The 25,704-nt window shown below is 46.5% G+C and overlaps 1 long non-coding RNA gene across 1 annotated transcript in view; it reads right to left on the bottom strand.

Moving 5' to 3' along the window:
- Window positions 1-25,704, bottom strand: part of LOC129215564 (uncharacterized) — a 100,502-nt gene that overhangs the window by 38,126 nt on the left and 36,672 nt on the right. The gene's annotated exons all lie outside the window — the stretch shown is intronic.

Raw genomic sequence — 25,704 nt, 5'->3', positions numbered from 1 at the left:
TTGGGGAAGTCATGGTTGTCTCTCTGCTCTGAATTTACTGGTGAGGATGAGGAGCAACAGAATGCAGGAGGATTGATAGACCGACCTATGCACCATCACAGAAATACAATGCATTGGACATTTATGCATCCTCAATCTAGAAAGCCACAAATCTTCAGACACAGAACTACAATTAGCTCAAGACGTTATTAGACCACGAAGGCTTTTATGGACACCAGGCTCCGAGCTCTAACCTACTGCCGTTCCAAATAACAAACCACTTTCTGACAGAAAGCTCTCGGCAGCCAGACTTTGCGCTGGTGCCAGGTGCACAGAGACACAGCACACACAGACCCTTGAGAGAAACTGAAAAGGCTGCAGCTAGTTTTATTCTCTGGCACTGCGAGCTAGATCAGGGAGTTAACAGAAGTTTGGTTTTTTTGGCATTTTTTGCTGCTGGCACCTCCTGCTGTCTTTTTAATCATGGTCCGAATCCTTGCCCAGCCCAGCCAGGAAGGCTCTGAAGCTGCCTCCAGTTTGCAGCCCGACAGGACTCGAGCACACGGCCGCTGCTGGGATTCAGAGCCTGGAGGTGACAAGGCACGGACGGCACCTGCACCTGATGGGAGTTTTCCATCCTGGTGCGGTGTCAGCAGGAAGCGAGGTCATACTCCCGTCTCAGCCTCTGCAGATGAACTGTCTTTTGATGCCAGGATAACTCATTATGGCGATGATTGCACGCGGCATTATCTCAGCGTGACAAATGCAGGCCATGTGTGCAATGCCTCTGAAGCCCTGGCCTGCAGTCCCTGATGCAGTTAACACTTTGATGCAATCAGGATAACCATTTGCCAAGGCTGGCTCAGCAGAGACGCGTGGCTCCAAGCTCCTGCCCTTCCCTCCCGTGGAAGACTTGCTCCCAGTCCGTACCTGTGGCCATGGTAACAAACAAAAGTCCTCCTCGCCAGGCACTCTCCATCGTATCGATTCCTTGGGAGATTTATGGCAGAGACCTGATCTCAGTGAAGGAGCTAAATCCAATTCACTAAGGAATTACAAGCCTGTCCGATCAATAATCTATTTATCTCCTTCACTTTGCCATCTTTAAACACTCCAGCCCTGTCAAAAGAAATTGAAAGCTTTTTAAAAATGAAATTATTGAACTCTGGAATGGCTCTGCTAAGGCTTCTGGAAAGGATCTTGAGACCAGGATGGATCCAGTTCAGACCCAGCACTTCGGAGAGGTCTGTCCCAGCTCCAGTAACTCGACAGCAATCCAGCACGCAGGCTGGGACGGCGGGGGATGCTGGCACTCGACACGCAAAAAGAATCCAGCCCAGGAGATCACAGGCGGTGCGGACACACGGTTTGCAGGAGATAGATACCGCTTTGACATTAGTGCCCAGAAGGAACATGCATGTGGGGGGAACGCAGCAGGGTGACTTCTGCTGCATTCCCTTTGGCCAAGCTGAAGCAGGAGGAAGGAACCGTGAGTCCTCTGCTGCCCTGGCAGAGCCTAGCAAAGGCTCAAGTACCTACATACAGGTGCTAGGAGCTAAGAGGAAACTGAGGTGTGAAGTGTTAACTCCACCTGAAAATGCATTACTGAGGTCCCTGGAAGCTGCAAGCTGCATTCGTTCATGACTTGAGCAGACCATGAAGTTCAATTTAACCGGCACATGACTTCAGAAGCAGTCATTATGTCTCCCAAGGGCAGAGGTGTGCTGCATCCCAGAAATAATGTTATTTTTCAGCTCTCATGCAGCACTGCTAATTAATAGATTGTAAAGTAGTTTGCATGGAAGAAAACCCAGGCACAGAGAGGAAGCGGGGCTAGCTGAAAGCCAGCCAGTGTCAGAACCAGGAGCAGAACTGTAGCTTCTCTGAGGAAGAACAGTTTCCATCCCTTTCCAAGCTTCAGAGCTATTTTTATCTAACAGATGCAGGCCTTTACAAACGCAGGGGGGACTGCAGGATCAGTTCACACAGGTGAACTGCCTTCATAGTAAAGGTCCTTGTCAAAGAAATATTTACACACGTGCTTAAGCCTATCTTTCTTCAGACCAACTCTTAAACAGAGTATTATTTGCAGTCCCAGTGGGACTGAACAATATATTCTGCTGGCCAAAAAAGCAGGGTATTTTCTTGGTTGTATAGAACTGGGGAATCACAACCACAATTGCTCTATGGGAACAACTGTGCTGGAGAGCAAGCGTGACGGTCGGTCCTGAAGTCATAGATGCTTGGGTAAGTCAAGTCAGACGTCCTGCTGACATTAATGATGTTGCACTGGGGCCCGTGTGAGGTTCCAGCCCTGTGTATGACCTTGCCTGTGGGATATTTGCACCCCAGATTGCCCCATTTTTAACAGGTTCCTGTACCTAGTTTTCCGCACCTGGAACTCCAGCACTGAAGCTGGAAGGGGCTAAATTTCTCTGGAGATGGAGAGGGGCCAGTTCCTCTCACTTCAGAGGTTAATGAAAGGAGTCATTAGGATAATTAATGTTTTACTGATGAATTAATCACCCTCTCAAGCAGTTTGTGCCTTTCGCTGTGCAGAGAGGCAGGGCCCTCTTGAGCTCTAACACATCCCTTGCTAAGGTAGCTACCTTGTCCTGACAGCCGCCTGGTTTTGGAACAGGTTACCGTGCATCTGCCTTTTCAGCAGGGGAGTTGCTTTCCTGCGGGAGGGAAAACCTCAAAGCCAAGAGCTGTGCTGGAGTTTGAGAGACCCCAGGCTGCCAGCTGCTAGCACTAAGCTTTTTTCCAAATTGTACTAACGCTTCCAGTTCTGACTTGGGGCCACCTTGGCTGTCCCCATCCTGAGCCCATTTCACTCGCCACCCATCCAGCCCACGCGGCTCTGCCAATAAGCCTCACTTTTCCTCTAAAGAACCATCTATCCTTGTCCTTCAATTCCTTCTCCTTGATGCTTTTCCTGCCTTCTCCATCCCCCAGTGTTACTCCAGCCCTGACCCCAGGTCTGCATATTGATCCCAAGCCTGACTTGAATCACACTCTTTTTTTCATGTCCTCTTCTAAAGAGCATTACTGAGGCACTTCACTAAAGAGCAAATGCCCTTCTTGTTTTCTTGTTATTGGAAGTGTGAGAAAGTGCGTGGTGACCATGCCAAAAAAATCACTAACCTTTCTGTGGCAGTTTATACAGCGCAAGGAAACACTGAAAAGAGCTGCCGTCACACAAGAACTTTCTCCCTTGGCTGCAGGCACATTTGAGCTGTGATTTCCAGGGGATAGAAAGCTGAGAGTGATTTCACAACACTGTTCCTGAAATAATCCCAGTGAAGTCAAGAGGGCTCCTTGAACAGAGCCCTCAGAGTCACAGCAACATCTCCAGGCAGGGTCCCACGGACAGGTTAAGGTAAAGAAAAGGCACCCCTCCTCTTTGGGGTGAATAGGGCACCCTTCACGATCACAGACTGCCATTCTGTTTTAACACAAGGTAAGGAACTCCATCACTGATCGTTTTTGGCAAAGAGTATTTTCAACAAAGGATTTTGTATAGGCACCTCAGGATGAAGATATCCTGTAGAAAGTATGTAAGGTCCTGGGTCTTCTGGTCAGTTCTTACCAGAAGGAGAAAGTAGAATAGAAAACTTGACCTTTTTAGTGAAAAATGAAAACTACAACATTTACGTTTTTCCCTTTGTGAGACAGCAAAAAGTAATTTAGAAATCTTGAAGTGTGGCAAAACAGAATTGCCATCCCATGGCCCGTACTTCTCAAAACCCAAGCCTTTCCAGGTCACCTTCTCCTCCGACTTAGCCTGCGAGCGTTCGGCTCTGCCCTCAGTGCTCAGACTTCAATCCTCAAATCCTATCTCCCCCTCCCGCTCCAGCTGCCTCGTCTCCTGACTTGTTTATGATTGCCCCTCGGACAGTCCCCTCATTGGACATCCATCCATCTCTATGTGGCCTTTCTTCTTGTCGGTTTAAATGCTGCCTGTGATTTATGGCCCAGCAGCTCCCCAAACACATCTCCGGCATGTTATATAGCACTGGCGTAATGCTAACTCTCTTAAACCACAGAGGAAGCAAACACTGCTAATTTATGCCTGGCTTTTTTTATTCCCCAGCATAATTCTGATTTTAATGTTCCATCTACACCGCATCAATATCCTTACACTGCTAGCAAGTAAAAACAAAAAGTAAATATTTCATTTCCCATTCTTTCCCTCTTAAAAGGTTTTGCCTAAACCATCTCACCCGGCATGCCCTGAGGTTAGACAAATAGGAAGCGACTGTGGTCTGCCACAGGGATGCTTTATGGGAAGGGCACTGCCCACAAGTGTCAGCTTTCTGGGATAGTTGCTATCTGCTGGTGCATGAATATAACAAATGCAAGCATCTCCGGCATCAGGTTAAATTACTAGCCTGAGCTAATACAAGGCTCTAATACATCGCTAATTTATCAGTCTGGTATTACCATTTACTTCATGTAGCTATATTCAGAAAGCACATCAAAGCGCTCCGGGAAAAGAAGAATAAAAAAAAAGGAGAGAGAAGGAGATAGGGAGGTAGAGAGGAAGAATGGTAACAAAACATTATGCAGAAAATATTAAATGGCTAAGATAAATCTTTGGCCAGGGGCACCAATAAAGGACTTGGCTGCTGGAGGGATTCGTTTCCTTGCTGGATCCAGGACATCTGCCACAAGGCTTTGCCTGACTGAGGAGCATCTCAATTCTCACTGGTGTTCCAGCAGCCCCACAGTGTTCTCCACCCTAAAATACCAGCCCTGTAGTCCTGGGTGCTCTTCACGTCTCCCTAAAATTGTGCATCAGGAAAAAACTTGTTTGCTCCAGCCTGTCTTCTAGATGGCCACCATACAGACTCCCAGTGGCAACGTGGCCCAGTCAGGGGGCACAGGAGGGAGAAGAGGTGCAGGGTCCTCCCTCCAGCATTGCCCGAATGCAGTCACACTTACCGTGTGCGTGGAAAACAGGCCTAACGCGGGTGTTCAGTACCCTGCAATACCTTCGCCTCACTTTGCTCTTCCTGGCGACGTCCAGTGTCACTGCACTGGGCTTGTATCAGGGCAAGAGAGTTCCCACATCCCAGTGTGTCACCACGGTGCTGAGCAAAGCTGAAGGGGTTCCCAGCCAGGAAAGGCCTTGAGATTCCTCCCTTCCCTGCTGAACACAGAGCAACTGCCAGAGTCCCCCTCAGAAATCAGGTTCCTACCCTGGAGCTACCTGAGTTTGTTTTCCTCCAAAAAGAACTGCTGCAAGACAAATACCTCTCTCAAGACGATTGAAGTAGGTCACATTCAGCAGTGCTCTGGAGAGTCTGTCTGACACTTTCCCATCAGCAGCAAGCACTGCCCTGCTCCTTTCTTTTCTTTTCCTCCCTCTCTCCCCCATCCCTCCTCTCCTTCCATGCTAAAAGTCCATGAAGAGGGAACTCTGTGAAGGGGAAACATCTCAAGCTAACTCTGTGTTCTGCTGTGGCAGCTGGAAGAATCAATGCTAACATGGCCCATGACTGCAGACAGCGGCTTACAGTGGCGAAGAAGCATCAGATGGGCAAAATCATGATGGGGTTGAACAGAGTGAGTCAGCGCTGTGCAGGGATAGACCCCTGTGGGCCCAGCAGAACCATAGGATAAGGACTATAGTACAGGACAAACATCACTTAGATGACAGGCATCAGGCACTGGGATGACCTGAGGGGTTTTATTTGCTGTTCTCCAGAGCTGCTGGACAGACGTGAAGGGTCCTCTGCTGCCCACGCCAAGGTGGGGGGCAGGAACATCCCGGCTGGGCAGCTGCCTTCCCTCATGCTTGAAGGGTGGTCCCATCTCCTCCCTGAGAGCACCCCGTAGACTCCCAGCCCCAGCATCACCTCCCCACTGTCTGCCCCTGCTCTCCCCCAGTGCGACTGCTGCCAGCTAACGAGATGCCTAACCCAGGACCCCCAGACTCCGCCGTTGTTTTCCAACTGGAAGCGATTAGGACAGTGGCATCTTCAGGCAGCTTAAGGCTGTAGCACTGCAGGGATATTGCACCCCACCAGCTAGCCCAGAGGGACAGAATGAGCGTTAGTTAAATTTAGTTACTCGTTTCAGTTTATAAATTAGCAGCAGGCACCCCTCAGCCCACGTTCTGGTCAGATAAAGCAAAGTTCATGTGATCAGATAATAAAATATAAGCATCAGATAGTAAATTGGCCCAGACATCAAGTTGTAATTGGCAAAAGCCGTTTGGCTGGAAAAAGGCAACAGGAGATTTTTTTTTTTTTCCCTCTTCATTGGGTACTCGCAGAGCTCATGCGATAAAGCCACTCTCTCCTCCCTGCCAAGGCGCTGTGGCACGATGGAGCCCTACTGCGTCCCTCCAATCCAGCTCCCCCAATAAACAGAGGGTCACCACAAACACATGTAAAGGGCTTAAACAGAGCAACAGGAGAAAGCGATCCCAGAGCCGGCAAATACCCTGCTACCAGCTCCCTCGCCTCTGCAGCCAGCCTCTGCGGTGGAAAAACGAGACGAGGACCTCAGGACCTTCTGCCTCTGCGAGAGGGACCGCGGCCATGGTGGCGTGGCGTGCTTGCAACGATCAGCTGAAATCCCGTTTGAGACTGTCTGGTCATGAACAGGGCTCTGCGGTTCAAACTCGCAAGGAAATGCAACTGGGATTATACTAACAAAGAACAAAATGAATGCACTGGTTTAATGCTGTGTGAATTTTGGAAGAATTTCATGCTGGATGTTTAGAAAGCTTCTGTCTCTCACAGATGAGCTGTATGGATTGCCAAATGTATGTCCTCTCAGAGGAAAAATGAGTTTTATTTCTGTTACAAACCTACAGGACTTGTTTCAGTTTTACAAATTTCCTTTCTAAATTGAAGCATTTTAGAGGAAAAGAAATTGCTTCGAAAAATCCTTACCCAAAAAAAAAAAAAAAATCCTTCTGAAAATGTTTTGATCTGATTGATCCATCAAGCAGTGGCTCAGGGTAAGGAAAAGATGACAGCTGCTCCTTTTGTTGTGTGCTGTTCTGATTAGCTTCAAATAAGACGCTCCCTGTCACCCGTGGCCCTCCACGTAGTGAATGCACAGAGCTCTGTGGGCTCTGCTGAAGACACCTGATGCCAGCGCAAACCTCCTTCTGCTAGAAGGAAAAGATCTTTTTTTTTTTTTTATCCCCCCAGGACTGTTTGAAAAACCATGATTGGACTTAAATTCCGAATAGGAATAATAAAACCATAGAGAAGCTTTAAGGAGTCTTTCCAAAAGGGGTCAAAGTTAGCTTTACTCTGGAGTTGTGATCAACACTGGCTTTTCTGGGAGCAGAGTCAGGAGCATCCACACAGGGAGGAACTGTGGAGTTTCTGGTTTCCCAGCATCCACATTCCCTCAACCCCGTATCTGCTGCGGGGTGACTGACTAACCTGCCATTGTTACTGAGGGTATTATTTATATTCCTTTCCCATAGAAAAAAATTTGTGCCACAGCAGAGAGCCACAACCACTGAAATCCAGCAGCATCCTCACTTGAATTAATGATACAGGGCAGACTCTCTGCGAAAGGGAAGAAAGTTTTTTCTAAGACTATAGCTAAGAATAAGTTTGCACACACATTTGATGTTCCTATATGACATGAACTGTAGATTCACCTGAATCTTTGGGATTCATATATTTGGAAGGATTTTTCTGTCACTGGGGGAACATAAAATCCTCTCCTAGCCGTTTCCAGGCAGTGCAAACTTCTTCTCTGAGCTCCCTTTTCTAGGCAGATGAGGCCACGGATGGGAATTATAGACGGCTTTCTGGTGCCAGGGGGTCTGAACAAAGGCCAGAATGGAAGAACTCAGCCACAGCCCCAAATGAGAAATAAGTTTGGCTCCAGCTCAAAACTCTGCTGCTCAGGTCTATCCATGTCACCGAGGATAATCAGACAAGTAGCTTGTTGGAATCCTAATCCAGAAAAAGCGAGAGCCTGAGCTAATGGCTAAATAATCCCCATATTAAAACCTTCCACAAAGCTGAACGAGAGAACTGAGTTTCCAAATGCTTCCAATTAAATGAAACATTAAGGTCAGCACGCGGGGTGAAGGCGGCGAGGAAAGCAGGCTGGGTGTCTCCGAGGGCAGCTGGGACGAGCAGCATTTCCAAGGCAGCATTTCTGACTCTCACCCTCATCCCTGGCAGTGTTAACCACTGCCACAGCATTAGTGAAACGTGGTCTTTATTGCTTCATTTTCATCTCTCTGCATCTGTTTTCATTAAGACAGGGGCAGCTATTTGACGACAACCCCGGATGGATGGAAAGGATTTTTCTTTGCTTCTTTTCCTTCTTTGTACACCTCCTCCATCCCCGCCCACCCCCCCGCCTTCTCCCACCTAAGACCGGGGGGTAATTTGTGCACTGGCTGAAATAAAACCCACTTAACAATGAAGTCCATGGCTAAAGCCTGTGGACATCAGTGCAGCCTTAATGAAATTTCTGTGCCTGAAACACATTAGTAGGCGAGAGCTGAGACTGGAAATAGATTAGGCTGCTGAATAGCTGGCAGAGCTGGGATGTCACAGTGAAAGTCAGCAGAGAGAGCAAGGGAGAAAAAGAAGACAGACACACGCGGGGCTGCTCTGGCTGAGCTAACCTCCTGCCTGAGCCACAAACCTTCCCCCAAGCCCACGCCTGGCCTCTCCCCAAATCCCTTCTGATCTCCAGCCCTCCCTGCAGGCCTGCAGAGCTCTTACATGCTCCCATAAACCTCCCCATCCTCGCTGGCCTGCACCCACAACAACCAGAAAGGATGAGCTCCCGCGATTATAAAGGCAATAACCTGCTGGTTACTTTGTCAGGCAGATGATCCAAGGGCTCTCCAAGCTCTGCAGAGATTTAGATTCACTTGAAGGGGAGGCTTGCATACTTTTGCTTGATTTCCATTCCAATTTTATTCTGGAATTTGGTCCATTTTACACTTCGGCAGCAGAGAGATGCCCAAAGGGCATGTTTATGTGCAGAGAGGAGAAAGGGGGGTCAGATGCAGGGAAGCCCTCAGGCTGTTTTAATTTCTCCCTGAAGACAGGCCGACTAAGTAGATGGCATCTCAGAGCTGAGAAATGTGCTCACATCAGCAGGTTTTATGACCATGCATCATTCAGTCGGTGACATCATTCAAGTCACCTCTCAAATTTACACAGGGCAACAAGGGGACAGGGGAAGAGCGCACGGCTGGGAAATCCCTGCGGCGGAATTACAACTTCGCTGTTTTGAGACCCCGTCGGCTTTTCCACTCATTTTCCCAAGATCTTCAAAGCTGAGGCTGTGCACACTGAAAAGAAAGAGCTAGCTGGGGCTAGAAATGGTATGCCTTCCTTCTTGGAGACCTCTGTCCAGGTGGCTCCAGAAACGCTTGGTACATTCAGGTGTGGATCTGGGGGGAGATTCGCTGGGGCTTTGGAGGAGCCCAGCTGCACCCAGCCCTGCCCGGTGCCACGCAAGGAGATGTATCCCCATCCCGGCCATGAAGCCCTGCTGGTGCAGCTGGCTTTGCCCGAATCGCAGAGGGACCCCGACACCCCTGGGATTTGACACAGCTGCACTCCAGTAGCAGTGTCCCCTGAGCCCTTACCCCAAGCATTTACACCTTTCTGTGCCTTGAAATGGTCGTGGCCATCAGACTCTTAACATACACCACCCCTCCACCCCCCCAAACCTTTAAGATCTATCACTTTTTTAAAAAAGCAATGAATAATTATCAATACTATTGCAGGACTGGCCCTTTGGTTGCTATATTTTTCTGTAATTCCAGCATAATTTTGCTCTGTCTCCCAGAAGACGAGCGTTTGACTTTTCTGCTGTGCCCTTTCAGATGCGTTACAGACTGTGATCTTGTCTGTGCTCTTAATGGCTTTGTCAAGAGATCATTTCTGTTCAAACCTTGTTAGTCTTAATAAAGATAAAATAAAGTCATAAATACTTTTGTGGTTTCCTTTTTGCTGTGTTGTAATTTGACTAACAAATTCAATTACTTTAATTTGGAAACTAATAATTATTTGGTTAGAAGTAGATTGAAGGAAGTTTAGTTGAAAATGGACTTCTCATGGAAAGAAAAGAGATACCAGTTCTTGGAAATACAAACTAAATGTGGGCAACTGGATGAGTGACATTTTGAAAGTCCTTTCTCATTAACCGGCTTTGGCTTTCAGTATATGTCATTTTTATTCCCATTTGTAAAGCTAATACTTCTTTCCGTCACATCTGTTGGGCAGACAAATCCACGAGGCTAGAAAACCTTGGTGATGGAGCTATAAAAGCAGAGAGATCTCATCATAAAGATAACAGCCCACTTTCAAAGTTTGAATCCCAGACTGTGTTACTTTCTCCCGTCATCTCCAAAGCCACATCCAGGAAAACAGCGCTCACGCCACGCTGCTAACAGGGTTTTGCTGATGTGTAGTGATCTAAACGGAGAGAGTGTTTTGGTACTCTGTTTTCATTTGTTAATTGACTCCTCTCTTAAGTAAGGGAGGAACTGGAGTAGTTTGTGATAAATGGATTACACCGTCCTCTTTGTTTCAGTGCAGCTTCTGTGCAATAATTGCAAATTCCTTCTGACACCAACAGTAGGGTTGCACCAGGTAAAGGGGGGCCGAGGGTGGAATGTGGGGCTCCTTTGCTCTCCATCAGTGGAAAGAGATGGTTTTTAACTCAATATTTATCTAACAAAATGAATAAGTAACAAACAGGGCACAGCCCAGACTCTACCACTCCCTTTTCCTGCATGATTTACAGTAATTCAGCCCTCCTTGCGAGGGCTCGCTCAAGTCCCCAGCTCCTGCATACTTTGCACAACAGGTCTGGTCTCAGCAGGAGGGATGGAGAACCTCCACCCACTTTCTGCACAGTGGGTAGGACCCTGCCTGGAAGGGAGAAGGTACTGGTGTGACACCGCTCCACCCTGATGAACAGGACTGAAGGTCTTCCTTTTCCTAGGGGAACATTTCCACCAGGGAGGTGGTCTCATGCACACTACAGCAATAGATTTTTCAAACAAAAAGAGGGAACCCTGTGCAGGTCTTCAGAAGAAAGAAGAGGTCTTTGGACTCTTAGCTTGATCAGAAAATCACATTCTTTAGTATTCCTCACATGTTTCCTGTTTTAGCACTGAGATTTTTAGATCCACCTTCTAAAACATGTAGTTCACTTCAGGTGCTTAAAAAGAAAGCAAAACTGTGCCTAACTATGTCCTTTATTGGATCTGGCCCTCAAAAAAAACCCAAAACCCAGAAGGTGTTGGCAAACTCTGCTGCAACTCCATATGGTTGCTTTGTGGCTCCCTCTGCTCTTTAAAGGGGAAAGAGAACGTGTTCTCACTCTCATCCAGACAGGCTCTGCTGCCAGGCTCTGATCTTCCAAATTATCACCTCTACAAAGAGGCAGAGACCTTTAACAAGGGCTGGCTTGTCCCCTCTGCTGCTTCTCCAGCCAGCATTTCTTCAACGTCAGAGCTGTAACTGCGTCCTTCTACCTCTTCATGTATGAGCTTTCTGCTTCTTCCTTGGTCCCACCATCCCTCTCCCATGTTTCAACTTACTCCATCGCCAACACATTTTCAACGAGGAGGATCTCTCCTGTGCTTCTTACTGCCAGCCCATGTTGTCCTGACACAAAAAGGTAATTAAGAAGGGAGACAACTATTTCCTCAGTGGGGGTTGAAGACTGCAGCCATGTTCTCAGCTTCATGGGGGATCAGAAATTGCCAGAAAAACAGAGGTTAGAAGAACTATAGCTGGCTTGCAGCAGACAGAGCCTACAGTTTCTGGCACAATGGGAATAAATTTTAACTTGGATTGTACTGAATGAGAACCCTTCTCACTGATCCCGACAGACGCTAATCACACTGGGTAGTGAGAACCGTTCTTGGAGGTGGACTGACAGACGTGGGTGGCAAGAAAAGGGCTGAGAACAGGCTCCACTTCCGCTTACAACCTATTTACTTCTCAGAGGGACGGATGTCTCTAGCTCATCCATGTATGGCAACACGATGAACGTACATGTATGCACACACAATCCATACATACTTACACACGTACACAGCCCCTTGCCGAGCCGGAGGGGCTGTTCTCCACTCACCTGGGTGGGGAGGGGGAAGCAGCAATGCACAGGCACAAAACTCCATCCGCTCTCAGAGCTGCGGCTCCGAGGCCCATGGCACAGACGTTTTGCTCCATTCCTCCCTCACCATTCAGGTCTTGACATATCCTAAATATTCAGACATTTTCTGCTTTTGATTTTACTACTCATTGTCTTAATTCCACCAAAGGCTGAGTGCTTGGGAAATGAAATTTCCCCCTTGCTGTGCATGTTTCCAACTCTAACTTTCTTCAATATGTCTTTTTAAAACAACAACAAATCCATCTCCAAAAAACTTTGCAGAACAAACAAACAAGGAAAATCCTTGTTGCTTCCAGCAACAACTGCATAGCACCGACGTGGAGAGATGAGACAGTACTTTAACTCCCCAAGGGATGTCTGATGTGAGGGCACAAGCAAGACAGAAGGAAGCATAAGCAGTGCTGAGAAAAGGACAGAGGTTTCTGCATGTAGGAGGGAGCCTCATGTCAATATTCAGACTTGCTTTTGCCAACAGAGGAGGAGATGTTAGAGCCCTGGAGCTCAGAGCATGCTCTGCTCTCAGCTCACACCAGCATAAACCTGCAGGCAGGGCTGTGAAATCACTGAGGAAAGAAGGAAGAGACACTTGCCTGTAAACACCTTCACTGCATCCCTTGAAGCCTGGATGAAGGTGGAAGAGCTTCAGAAGGTGCCATCTGGCTAGGAAGCGATCTGGCACCGGGCAGAGCCTTGGCTTCAGCTTGAGTCGGCATTTAAATTCAGAGGAAACTTGGCCAAAGTCTCAGGCACCACCTTCTCCCTCCTCCTCCGTGAGATGACACACTGCAGCTGAGCTTGGTGTAACGACCCCTGAGCTCTGCTAACTCCCCCAGCTCCTCCTGGCAGGTGGTCCTGGGCAAGCCAGCAAAGTGGTTTGGCCCTAAAATGGATTCTACCTCCAATCTCCAAAGCCATGAGAAGCTGTAACCTGTCATTCGCCACAGCCGCTTGCTGCAGACACACAGCCTGGCCCACAGGCTGCTCCTGGGCTGAGAGCCTTCTCCCCTTCTTGTGGGATCTCGCCATCCCTTTCCTCTCTCTAGTACTTGAAGAAAAAATGGTAGGAGCAAACACTGGGGAAAAATACCTCTAGTCAGATCAATGGATTTTATTTTTATGTCAGTCTTAAAAGTTCCCTTTCGCTTTTACACAATTTGTTTTGATTTTCTTTTGTTTTTCATCACAATAAAGTTACAACCTGAAACAAGGGGAAAAACCCCCAACTTTCAAGCAGGGCTTTTCTTGGTTTCTTTTTTCACTTAAAGCTGCCGCAATATTTAGAGTTGCTAAAATGAGGAAAAATTGCCCTTTTATTCTCGCAGAAAGCCTGTTTCAAAGAATCAGCATTTTCTGATGAAAAATGGTTTGTTGAAAATTTCCCGACCAGCGTTTTTACTAAGTGCACTAAGCACAGTCCTACTAATACTTCCCTTCCCTGTGGAGGGTGCAGATCCCCCCTCAGACTCCACGGGAGCTGTGCTGTTGTGGGTCTCACCTGAGCTCAATGCTGCATTTGGAGCTGGGTGATGAGAGCAGACACTCATCTGGGGCTTCCCATTTTACAGAGACTTCTGCAGATGTAGACCTATTACAACATTTTCAACTCTTCCCCCTGTCCCAACCATTATTTTTAATCTACGCATCATGAACAGCTCTACCGGTGGAGGTAGTCCTGTGTCCAAAGTCCCAGCAGCCACGCAGCGCTGTGCCTCCAGCAGTACGTTCTGCCTGTAGACAGGCGTAATTCTCTTGGTTGTAGGACAGAGCAAACGTCACCCTTTCCTCCAGTTCCAGAAGGAGTATGGGCATGATCAGGCTTCTCTGAAACCAAGTCCAGACCTGTCCTCAGGGTGATGAGGGCCACTCTACCACTTGGCAGCAAGGTACAGATATGCCACAGAAGCTTGTAGCCCAGGCTAAAATTCTCCTCTTTTGAGGTCTCGGCTAACCATGGGAGGTTAGAGAGGCTCAAAACACATGCTTTCTGCCGGAGAACCAGATGCCACTGTCCATTTTGAAGTGCTATCATGTTCAAAAGAACAGCGCTGAATCCTTGAAACAGCCTCGCTTCCCTGCCCAGGCCCCTGCCTTCTGCCTCCACGCGATGCGGCTGCTGGCAGAATATGGAGCCAATCTGCAAAATGAGCATCTCCATGGAGATAAGCTAAGAGTGCGAGAAGGTCAGAGCCAACGCGTCAGGAGCAGCAAAGGAGTTCTTCAAACTTCATTTCCTTCCACAGCAATCACTTGATGGAGATTTGTTGAACGTGACACCTGGCTGCCTCGCGTTGCCGACTCAAATGAGGAGACAAAAGAGGAAGCTAATTGTTTCCAATGCATTCAAGTTTAATACAGCGCATTTTTAATTAGGGCTCTAAAGGGGAAGGGAATCAATTACCTCTTGCAGAGGCAGACGCCACTGGCAGGTGATGCCGTGCGGAGAAAAGGAATTGCAGCAGGATGCTAAGGCTCCCTGATGAGGAGAGGGGCCAGTGTGCTCTTTGGGGAGCCCTATGCAGCCGATACTCTTGGTGGTTCCAAGGAAGCTTACCACGAAGTGGCACTGTGACGCCATCCAAGAGGACAAAATGAGGGGAAAATGCTGTTGAACCACCTGCTTTGAGGTGCCCTTGCGCCTGGGAGTCTTTATAACCCCCAGGGAGCATCTGCTGTCCAGGACCTGAGGAGGAGATAAAGACATCTGACAGAGCGCACTGTGAACATCTTTTACCACAACTGTGGTGAGATCTAGTTCCCTTTAAGACACCTTATTCCTTATTTGAGCAGGACTGGGAAAGCCCAAAAACTATTGCTCAATAGGTGCTTGGTGACCTGTGCTGGGGGAGAGGGAAACAAAGGCACTCTTATGGTTGGGATCCAGATCCCTGGAGAAATCTGTGCTGGAAAAGCCATCCCAGTGAGCGGGCGTTGAAGAGACTCCAGTGAACAAACACAGCAAGCCCAAGGACTCACTCTAAGAAGCAAATCCCTGTAGCATACTGTTGAGACACAACCACATAGAGCGAGAAGCTGGTATTGCTGAAAACTTATGTTCGGATTGTTCAGCAGACCGAAGCTTAGGTCTCCAAGGAGCTCAATTTCATGCCTTTAATGAGAATTATATTTCCTAAAGGAAGCAGCCAAAATCCTTCAATTCAGTGTAATATATCGCAACAGCAGACAGGTCTCAGGATCCTGCGTTCTCAGCACCCTCGTATTCAGTCTTTGCCGGGCAAAAATCACTGCCTCTTTCATGTCTTTCAACAGGACACTTTGGGATGTGTTGAATTTATTCTCTTTGGTTATGAGTAACTTCAGTGTCTAGTGCTGAAGTCTATACCACAGACATTTCTTTGCAATGCCTAAGGGGACCAATTCAGCTGGCTAAAAGCAAGATTAGTAGCATCACCTGAGGGACCCTACAGCAGCCTAAACACCCGCATTGGGCTGGCAGAAACAGCACAGGACCAAGAGCAGACTGGCATCCTGGCAGCTAGCTGGGATACTTGATGGTTTCTCAAAATGTACTAGACACCTCTTTTCAGCCAGTCTTTGGCCAATTTAGCAGGTGTTCGATGCAAGAACTAGTTCAGTTGTAACACAGGACAAGGCCTTCAAGCTGTGCAATGCTACTCTGGCAGCAAGGCTGAGGACAGAAATTAGCTCCTAAAAATAATTTGGGACATTTTGATTGTGAAGCTGGAGCTAACTTAGTATATTGCATTGTAAAGCCAGAAAGAGTAAAACAAGAACAGTATGCATTAAAATAAAATGGTGAGTACAGACTGAGCGCTAAAGAAATAAATCCAATGGTGAAATTCACCTTACACATGTAAGATTGAGATCAGGACTTCATTGCCAGGAAGAATGTGGGGTTTTTTTCACTTTGTGTCTTTTCTATTACTTCATATTTTCTCAATGAATCTCTGGAAGATGCTGTTTATGGACAAAATGGAGCATGCTTCATGAAAGATTTATTAATCAGAACTGCCAAATTCATAATTACTTTCTGGGCACTGAAATTGTTTGGCCTTATCAAATAAATGAGAATAACCACTGATTATTGTTTTTGGAGAAAGGAGTAGCTGGTAATAAGGAAAAAACATGCACATATGAGAAAGAGAAAGATAATATAAATGGACATAGATGTGTTCATATAGATGTCTGAGTGGTCAAACGACTCATCTGTTCTAAAAGAGAAACATAATTTTCATATTACGAGGCACTCAAGCAAGTCAGTAGTACTTTCGCTCCAACCCAATAGATGGCCTTCATTTGTTTCCCCGATCCTCTTCTGCCACTGCCGTTTTATGGTTTAGAGGCGGTTGGATTTTCCCTCTGTTGATTTGAGTTCAAATATAGGAATCTCTCTTCAATAGAAATTAGTGGCGTTTAATGCCAGCAAGAAACTCGTAAAGACCTCAAGCTTTTGCAGTTTTTCCACATCCAGCCATAGACTCCATGGCAGATCAGCCACGTGATATACAGGTGCAACCCTACAGCAATTTCTTCAGAAGTGTTCAGGAGCTTTTCACACAGGCCCTGAAGTTTCTAAACATTATAAAACATGTCAGCTTCCGATTAGAAAACCGTCCCCATACCCATATACTTTTGAAAATCCAGCCAGCTGCCCTAGGAAACCTTGTCGGTAGGTATGGGACACCCAGCCTGGAGCGCAAAAAACTTCAAAAAAAGAAGACGCTTGTGCCCACCTGCTTTTTAAGCGTGGAAAAAGACATCTGTCTTTATCGACATGACTTCAGGTGCTCTCGATGATTTTTCTTGGACTTGCCTGAAGTTGCACTGTGGGCAACAACCAAAGGCTCTCCCCAGCCGCTGGCCCCGAGGCTGTCCTGCCCGGCCCCTCGCGAGCCCTTGGCTCCTCGGGCTGATGCTGGAGCCCTGCAACGCTTGAGTGAGACAGCAGCAGCAGCGGTAAACTCTCTTTTGGGCTGCTAACTTGGGGATTCCTCTCTTGCCCTCTGCCCAGCTTTTGCAGATTTTTTTCCCCTCCTCTCCTTGCATAATGATTTATGGGGGAAAAAAGTATAATTCTAAAATGAATAATTGATATTCTTTCGAAGCTATCTCCTTTACTCTACTTGTTCTCTTAATTTACTTGGTTTATACCAACTGATGACAGAAGCCTATTGTTTTGCTGAAACATTAACTTCACAAAGTCATTCCGCTCCCATCTGCAGCACTAAAATTAATGATTCCCTCTGCAACATCTGTTTAATTAACTATCGGCACCATAGAAGAGGCATCCAAATACCCCAGCGACTAAATCAGCCTCAAATTAGGGAAATACGATGTTAAATTGTATCAGAGAGAAGCAGAGATTATCCTTTTGAGCACTGACATTCATTAGCTACCAGCCACCCCATGTATCTTCATAATGAAAAAGTGTCAGCAGCTCTTCGCCGTAAAGTTTTCATTTAAGGGCTGCTGCTCCTTTAGCCACGGCGATTGGAAAGAGGAGGGGGTGGAGGGACGTGAGCAAGCTTCAGCCAGCGCTCCGTCATCCTTCCTGATGGATCCTTTGCTGGGATGAAAGATAAAGGTAAAGCAGTGCCGCCGTTGAGCGCTGCCTACGGTGCTGTCATGCCTGTTGGAGGCTGGTGCCAGCCCAGCGAGTGCCTGGCCGTTCCCTGCAAAGACAGCAGGGCTCGTTGCTAAAGCCGCCTCTCAGACAGGGTACGTCTGGGGATGCTGCTGAAGGCACCCGCCTCTTGGGTACCCAGCAAGAGAGAGATGGGAGAAGGCAGCTCTGAGGGGGGAAGAGGGGAAGGCAAGCGGTTTGGACCCCTGTGAGGTCCCCAAAGCGCCTGGGGTATTAAAAAGGTTCCTTACAGACTCCGCTCCTGACGAACCTGTGTGTCCAACTTTGCACGGGCAATGCACAAAATAAGGGGCTGATTCAAGAGTTTTGGGGTTATTTTTTTTAACTTTTTTCCCCTACTTTGAACTCCCCCCCCTTATGTTGCCGTAGCAACAAATGCAGCGTGAAATTGCAAGTTTGCAAAAATGCACTAAGTCAGCAGCATCCTCAAAGCAGGGCTCGAGCAAAGGAAAGGGAGGCAGGGAGCAAGGCGGGCAGAGCGGCGGGGAAGCAGCCCGGCTCACCCCGCTGCCTGCAGAGAGGAGAGGGCCGGGCAGGCTGCGCTGCGGAGGAGCAAGGCAGGACATCAGTCAAAGGAAGGTGTTGCAGCTTGGGTTCCCACTACGTGGTTATGTATGTAGTTATACCCCTTCCAATACACATCTCCATCCAGACAGTCTGCTGTCTATCCAGACTTGCCACCTGATATGAACTTTCTCTGAAAAGGAAACTCTCTGGGGATTTTCGCCACTTCTTGGAGAACTAGGAGAGCGTTAGGTTGTTCACTTTAAAGAATGAGCCTGAACTCCTGGAAGTACTGAAATAACTCTAAGGTTCTTCTCTAATGCATGAGCTCAGGTCAGAAAAGTGCATCCACTGAGTCCTCTGGGGTGAGATTTTTCAAAAGCATACCGAGCCCGAGGCTCAGTGCCCACAAGGGCCAGACTTTCATCAGAGCTCAGTTCCCATTTAGGCAGCTAATTAATCTTTGCAAACACCTCAAAGTATCTAAATTGCATCTGCAGCTGTGCTGTTGCCCTGAAGAAGGGCTGTGGCTAAACAAAAACTTCTCAGTTTAAAAATCCATTTCCTCTCTCATTGGAATAGTAGCTGCTGGCTTTCTTGGCAAGCGATTTCTGATTGTTGTTTCTTGGCTTAAAGAACCAATGCACGTCTGCAAGACTGCTCTGAAATCTAGCCTTTACCTCGTCTTCAAATCAAATATATACTTAAGTACCAGGGAGGAGTTGAATTTGGCTCCTTTATACCTGTGCAACCAACGTAGAGGCAGCGTGTTGGCACATTGGGCACACTTATAAATGGTGACTGAGTTCCAAAGGGACTATAGGAAGACAGAATAAATGAGGCTGCTGTTAGACAACAGGCAGAAATACCGCCCTTTACTCAGGAGTGGCTGAAGGTCAATATACACCGTTACTCTCCTACCAGATCTGTGCTACCCTCACCTTCCGCTGAGAATAAGTGCTTTTTAGCACTTGCCTTCCCACCTTTTCCCAAAGATCCTAGCTGTTTTCTGTGTTCTGCCATTGGTCTCAGTGGTCGACTCCAACTCCATCATTAATTCAGGTTTTTCAACAGCTGGTTTCCACAGTCACACATTCTCTTGTTTCCTAGCAAAGATACGATAGTTAAGATTTGGCTTGGTTTAAGGACAGCCAGGGGTTTTGTGTCTCTGTGGAAAAAACTCCTGAACATTCCTCCGAATGAACTTTCAAAGTGGATTTGTCAAACCTTGTTCAAGTTCAAGATAATTTTATCAAATTCATCGTGAGAATGTTTAAGACCATTACAAGAAGCTTTGACTCATTTGCTTTAAAAATTAATTCAAACTAACATACTCAAGCATCCCTTTGTAGGCACGTCCTATCATTACTTGTGGCTCAAGACAGAACTGCAGATGAGTGGCCCAGTTAAAAAAAAAAAACAGCCTTGTTGAGAAGAGGCTCCTGTGTGGCTCCAGCAGCAGGAAGACAGCTCCTTCCCATGCAGAACATATCTACATTTGTGACATCCACACACTTCCGCACGCAAGGAAGCAGAATCAGTAGTTGCTTCCCTAGCGCTCGTGTGCTGAGGTTTATTGGCAGAACTCTACTGACAGAGCATGTAGAGAATGTACCAAACCACATTTAAAAGTGTGACATGAAATTCAAAAGCAGCCAGGGGAATTACAACACTCTGCAGCAGGATAAGATGCTAAAGGAGCATGAAACACATGCTATGCTTAATGTGATTTTTTTTTTTTTTTTATAAGACCGTCTCCTTTCCAAGCTTGCCAAGGAATACATTGCACTGTCAGAGAACAACCTCAGACATGAACAGCCGTGGCAATAGTGGTGAGATGGATACAGAGCCAGAGACAGCACGGTTTATGCTTCTGCCTAGATAAGGGAGTCAGATGAACACCGGCTATAGCGCAGCACGCAGAAACTTCTCAACACGCGGAAAGATGAAGAACGGAAGTGTTATTCTAGGTGCAGAGGATCTCAAACCCTGGATGTTACTGATAACGTAAGGAGAAGGAAGATAAGGAGGTTGAAGGCTTTAGGTGAGAGTGTCCCTTGAACAGCTAGCACTGGGAAATGAGGTATCAGTATTTACTTGGCAAAGTGGCACATGGCTCTGCAAACCAGTAGGTGGGGAATTAGAGATTGCTTGGACGGTGCACAGAGAAGCCAGCTGGGACTGGATTGCCAGTAAGATAGGGACCGCACACACACAAAGAGGATCGCAAAGCCACTGCCACATTGTGCTTATAATTTTCAACAGATATGATGAAAAAATAGTGGGAGAAGATACAAGGGGAAAAGATGGCCCAGGACTACGTAGCAGATCAGTGCCAGAGCTGGGAAATGATTCCTGAGACTCGCAGTCCTTAGCCCATCATAACAAAAAACACTGAACATGAGGAACAGCTACGAGTCTCTGTCTTTCCTATTATCCTCAAGGTTTGGGTTTATGTATTTATTTATTTACCAAACACAGAGGGATGACAAACAGAATGAGAAACACGGAGTGCATAAGAAGGCTCATAAAATCCTTTTCATATCTTTAATCAATCATGACTAGTGTATCTCCCATACATTTTTCCCATTTAAAATAGAATAAAGATGTCCCCTCACATCATAATCTTTCTCCAGGCAGCTGTGCTCCTTACATCAGCACAATGACCCAAACAGTATAGCTGTATTAACAGATATGATCTAGTCTTTAATGGAGCTCAGCAACTGGGATTAGCTACCTGTAATGTAGTTTGGGCTGTCAGGCACCGTACAAAACTGCTAACACATTACAAGTTATAGGCATCAATTCTTTCTAAGTGAAAAGGCATTTCAAATTCAAAACACTTCAGGCCTAATAACAGGAAATTATCTTGATGGATCCCCTTCAACACGTAAAAAAATAAAGAGATGAGGAGAGAGGGTCAGGCGTCCGATCAAAACAAAATTATATCAATGCTTTTTTTCTCTCTAGTTCAGAGCAAAGCAGAAACGTGGATTCGGATGTCGGGGAGGGAATGAATTGTAGAAATGTAAGGCAGAATGGGAAAGAAACTTTGCAAACTACATTATAGCAGGAGAAAGGGAAAGCTTGCCTGCCTGTTTGGGTCCATGTGTACACCAGAAGCATCGGTCTGACCCAGCAGGGACTTGTCCTCTAAGACAACTGTTTGAAAAGTCCCTTGCAAGCTCCTTAGGGTGGTTTTCCAAAGGAAGCTGAGGCAGGAGTTAGGGGGTTTTTTCTTAGCTTTCGTATTTTGAAGATGCCCAATATGGACAACCTTAATGAGACCTGATTTTTCAGATGAAGAGACACTCGGTGCTTCCTGAAAAGCAGGTCTTTTCTAAAAGCACCTTTGTTAAAGTTCACACTTGGAATGCACGCTCCAAAAGTGTGCACAGTGTCTGGAAATACTGTCCGTTTGCCCCTTTAATCCTTGGCAATGATCCAGGGCTAGAAGACCTCTGGCAGGCTTGGGAGGAGAGGAGGAAGGGTCGGAGTTCAAGTGATGAACGCTGACAAGCTGAGTCATTGACGAGTTGCACGCTATAATCTATCATTTTTAAACCTCGCTTGTCTGAAAGCTTTCTCTGTTGTCAAGCTGAGTCATTTCTGCCCATGAAAGAGAGGGCTAGGGAGGAGAACCTGATTTCATCTCGCAGCACTGCAGCCATGCACCAATCCTGCCGCTGTCCGATTTTCTCCACATCTGTCTGTCCTGGCATGTGAATTGGCCAAGCCGCCCTCTGACATCCCAGAAAGAACAAAGCTTCCCCGAGCTGGCGAAAAGAGTCCCCTAAGGAAAAGAAAAGGGGCTGAACACAAATTGAAAGCAAGACAGACAAACCAAAAGGCAGATTTTCCTTTTAGCACATTTTTGGGAGAGGAGGGGAGAGAAGTCCCTTATGGCCAGAAACCCGCGCTGCCGTTGGATTTCCAGCTCGAGTCAGAAGCCCAGGGGAAACACAGCTCCTCACCACCTGTCAGGAGGGATTGCAAACACAACGAAGTATCTTGTAGAAAAACAGCACGGGATAGTCATTTGAGACTGCCTCATTAGTCACACAGCATTTGCACATGCTGATGGCTGAAGGCAAAATATGACCTTAAGTTACATTATCACACCAAACACAACGTCTGTCTTTGCAAGGGGAGAACAAGAGAGAGCGAATGTACCGCATGAGATGCGGCTTTGATGGCGACAAGATGTTACAGCAGCCAGAAAGGTAGATGTCCTTGATTATCATCTCTGTTGGGGTGGTAGCTCAGACCTGGGACTGCACCAGGTGCTGGATGAAGGCACTCTGGAGTAAACGTGCTCTGCTCCAAAGAGCTTTCACCCTAAATATCTAAAGTCTCCCCGTGGGTGTATATTATCAACAGACAAGACAGTCCAAGGCAGCAGTGTGATGACATTAAGGTTGTTGGAAACCTAATTCTTCCTGAAAAAGTCAAAGCAGAAACTAGCCCTGACTATGGAGGGAGGGGAGTGTTTTACAAGGCGTGCCCACGGCTTTCCATGAGATGACCCAAAACCTTTTCTTTTTGGCTGAGGAAAACAAAGACACTTTTCATATTTGAAACCAGACCTAGACTAAGATTTTTCAATGTACTTTGCGACTAAGGTTGCTACATCAGATCAGCTTTTGGTCTGTTGACCAGATTAGCAGAGCTCTGTTTGAGTGCTTCCAGGGCTGCAGATGTGAAGTTCTCTAACACACGTTCAGTCCCTCCATCTTCTTACCGAAGACTACCTGCATTGGATACAATAAAGAGTGTAAAGGAAGCTATAAATACAGGTTTAACCTAACAAAGTGAATCCCAAAGTGCTAAGGAGGGATTTGTAAAGACTTCTTTAAAGTTTTCTCGTCAGTAACATTTGTGCGTCTCTTCTTCTGGGTCTTGACATATTTTACATCTATTTTGAGGGCTCGGAACATAGGAAGAATGGGTTTAATGGGAGCCACTGGCCCCCCGCTTCTGGCCAGATATTGTTAGGGTTGGCTCAAATGAAGAAGGATCATCAGCAAGTTCTCAGAGCTTCTTGCTTTGGCACTGAGGAAGATTTAGCACATTCCGATATCCATTTCCTCCACAGCTCTAATCTTAACACCCACCTACTGCATGCTAAATGAACATCCCAGCACTTCATAATGGAGACAGGAAATTAATTCCTCATAAAGGTGTTTTTTTTTTCTAGCCCTCTTATTAAGACTCCTCAGCCCTGTCAACAGCCAACTGAGCTTTCACAAGTCATAAAGGTGCATTTCTGCAGTCTCATTTCCTCAAGTCTCTTACTTGATGGATCATGCCCATTAATAACGTTCACAGTGGAGAAGAACAGCTGCTGGGGATTCAAGGTACCTTGTGGGGTGGTGTAACCCTGGCCCTTTAAGCAAGGCACTCCGGGAAATGGAGACATGAAACAGGGGGTCTGCCGATACGTGTCTACTTGGCTCAGTCTCTCCTAGAGGCAGCAGCTATAGAAAGACGACCCTCCCTGGTCTTGCTGACCGAGGATTCCCATGGGAACCAGCAGAACTGGACCACTGCCCTGAGGAGGACATCATCTGAAACAACGCCCTCGGTCGTCGTGGCTGAGGCAACTTTGAGCATTTCGACATCTTCAGCCCCCACTAAGTGCATGATCCATCTTGTCAGGATACAGCATGTCCAGAACAAGATTTTAAAAGGACAAAGCCCGTGGAGGTGTCTAATAATAATCTCCTTCCTTGACAGATAAATTAGCCAGGAAGTGTAAAATCTCTAAATTTTGTATTAAATTTTTCTCTCCAACTCATAGTCTGTTGGGAAATTTCTTTTCTTTGGTAGATGTGACTAATCTTTAATTCTAAAAAAACCAAACAGTTTAATGTGAGCATTAAAATGGACCAAGTTGCATCAAAATGACAGATCGGGTTTAAAATTGTGCCATTTCACCCGGTCTTGAGCTCAGCAGCATGATACAAGCAGAGATGATGTTTAGAGAGATGGATCCTAAAACAGCAGGCAAAATTCTTGTGAAATGAAAATGGATCATATCCATATGATATGGATTTGGAAGCAGCAGAGTGAGAATTTGAAGCTGGTATCAAAAGCTGGAGGGCAGTGTAAAATAAACACACAGATTGCATCCCTAATTTTGGTAGAAACCTTTTAAAAAAATTTTCATGCAGCGATCAAAAATAAAAGCACGAGACCAGTTCAATGATCTCAAAACTGGAGAAAATATCCCGGGAACATGACGTTTGGATCTTTCCTTGGTTCCCTTTTCAAAACGTTATGTAACATTTAATTTTGATTTTCACATACCTACGCCATGTAAACTATGGAACAGCAGCATGATGCGACTCTTCACAGGATTTTAAAGTTTTTCAACCAGGCCTAGCACAAATGTTCTGTAGAAAAGGACAGTTATGCTGTTGTTGCCTAGCAAACATCCATGAGAAAGTGATTCTGTTTGAGCAGAGAAACAAATTAAGTATAAACCTTCTGCAAGGGCATGCTCCCCCGGGACAGTAGATTTCTGTAAGACTCAGAGGGCAAAACTGTCAGAATCTCTTGTTAAAATATGGGCAGCACATCACAGCCACAGAGACCAGAGATATTAAAACGAAAAACCCTGGTAGTTCTGGCTCAAAGTCAGAAATAGATGAGTACACTTGTAGATCTCTTGACCCCCAGGAGTTATTAGTAACAGTTTTTTAAGTCATCTTTAACATTTTGTGTCTTTTGTTTTTAATATATTAAGAAATTACATCCCAAAGGGGAATGGACTCCTGAGTTTTGTGTCAGTCCCTGAAACAGTAAGTTGACGTCTCTAACTCCGCGGCCAAGTCTGTGTGTCCGTGCCGGGAAATACACCCTGTGTCTACCTCCCAACGGGTGTTAAACTGTCTTTGGGAAGGGATTAATGGGCTGGTTTGGCTTTTCAAGCTCTTTCTTCTTTTGCTGAGATGTTTCTTTAAAATCCTTCCAACTGTCCCCTGCCCCTCCAAAATCTTTTCCCACGTAATACTAAAACCGATCAGTCGGCAAAGCGGGGGCTCTGTGATGATGTGGCTTCTGCCTCCGACTCAGGGGCGGCCAGATTAGAGCCATAAAAGTCTACTAGGGATTGTATTTTAGGACAGGAACACAGAATTACTTGTAGATGGATGTTCAAAACCATGACTCTCGGTGCCATGGAGCGGGAGCTGGAGAAAAACACAGGACTTGTGTTAGTTTAGCTTCCTCCAGCTCCTCTGTGCTCAACACAGGGCACACCTGAATGCACCTGAGTGCGGAGTCCCCAGTTAAGATAGGGTTAAACCTGATTGCCCACCCAATAGCAATATATCCCTTAAACAATTTTGCCAGAAGTCCAAAGACAGACATTTCCTGAGTACTCGGTGAGAGGCTTTGACCTGTTAACTACCTGCAAGCCCCGTCCAGTACAGATTAAATCCAAGGAC

Source organism: Grus americana, chromosome 20 (assembly GCF_028858705.1).
Source record: "Grus americana isolate bGruAme1 chromosome 20, bGruAme1.mat, whole genome shotgun sequence".
Classification (NCBI taxonomy): domain Eukaryota; kingdom Metazoa; phylum Chordata; class Aves; order Gruiformes; family Gruidae; genus Grus; species Grus americana.
The sequence above is the reverse complement of the archived record's forward strand: the minus strand, read 5'-3'. Positions and strand labels throughout refer to the sequence as shown.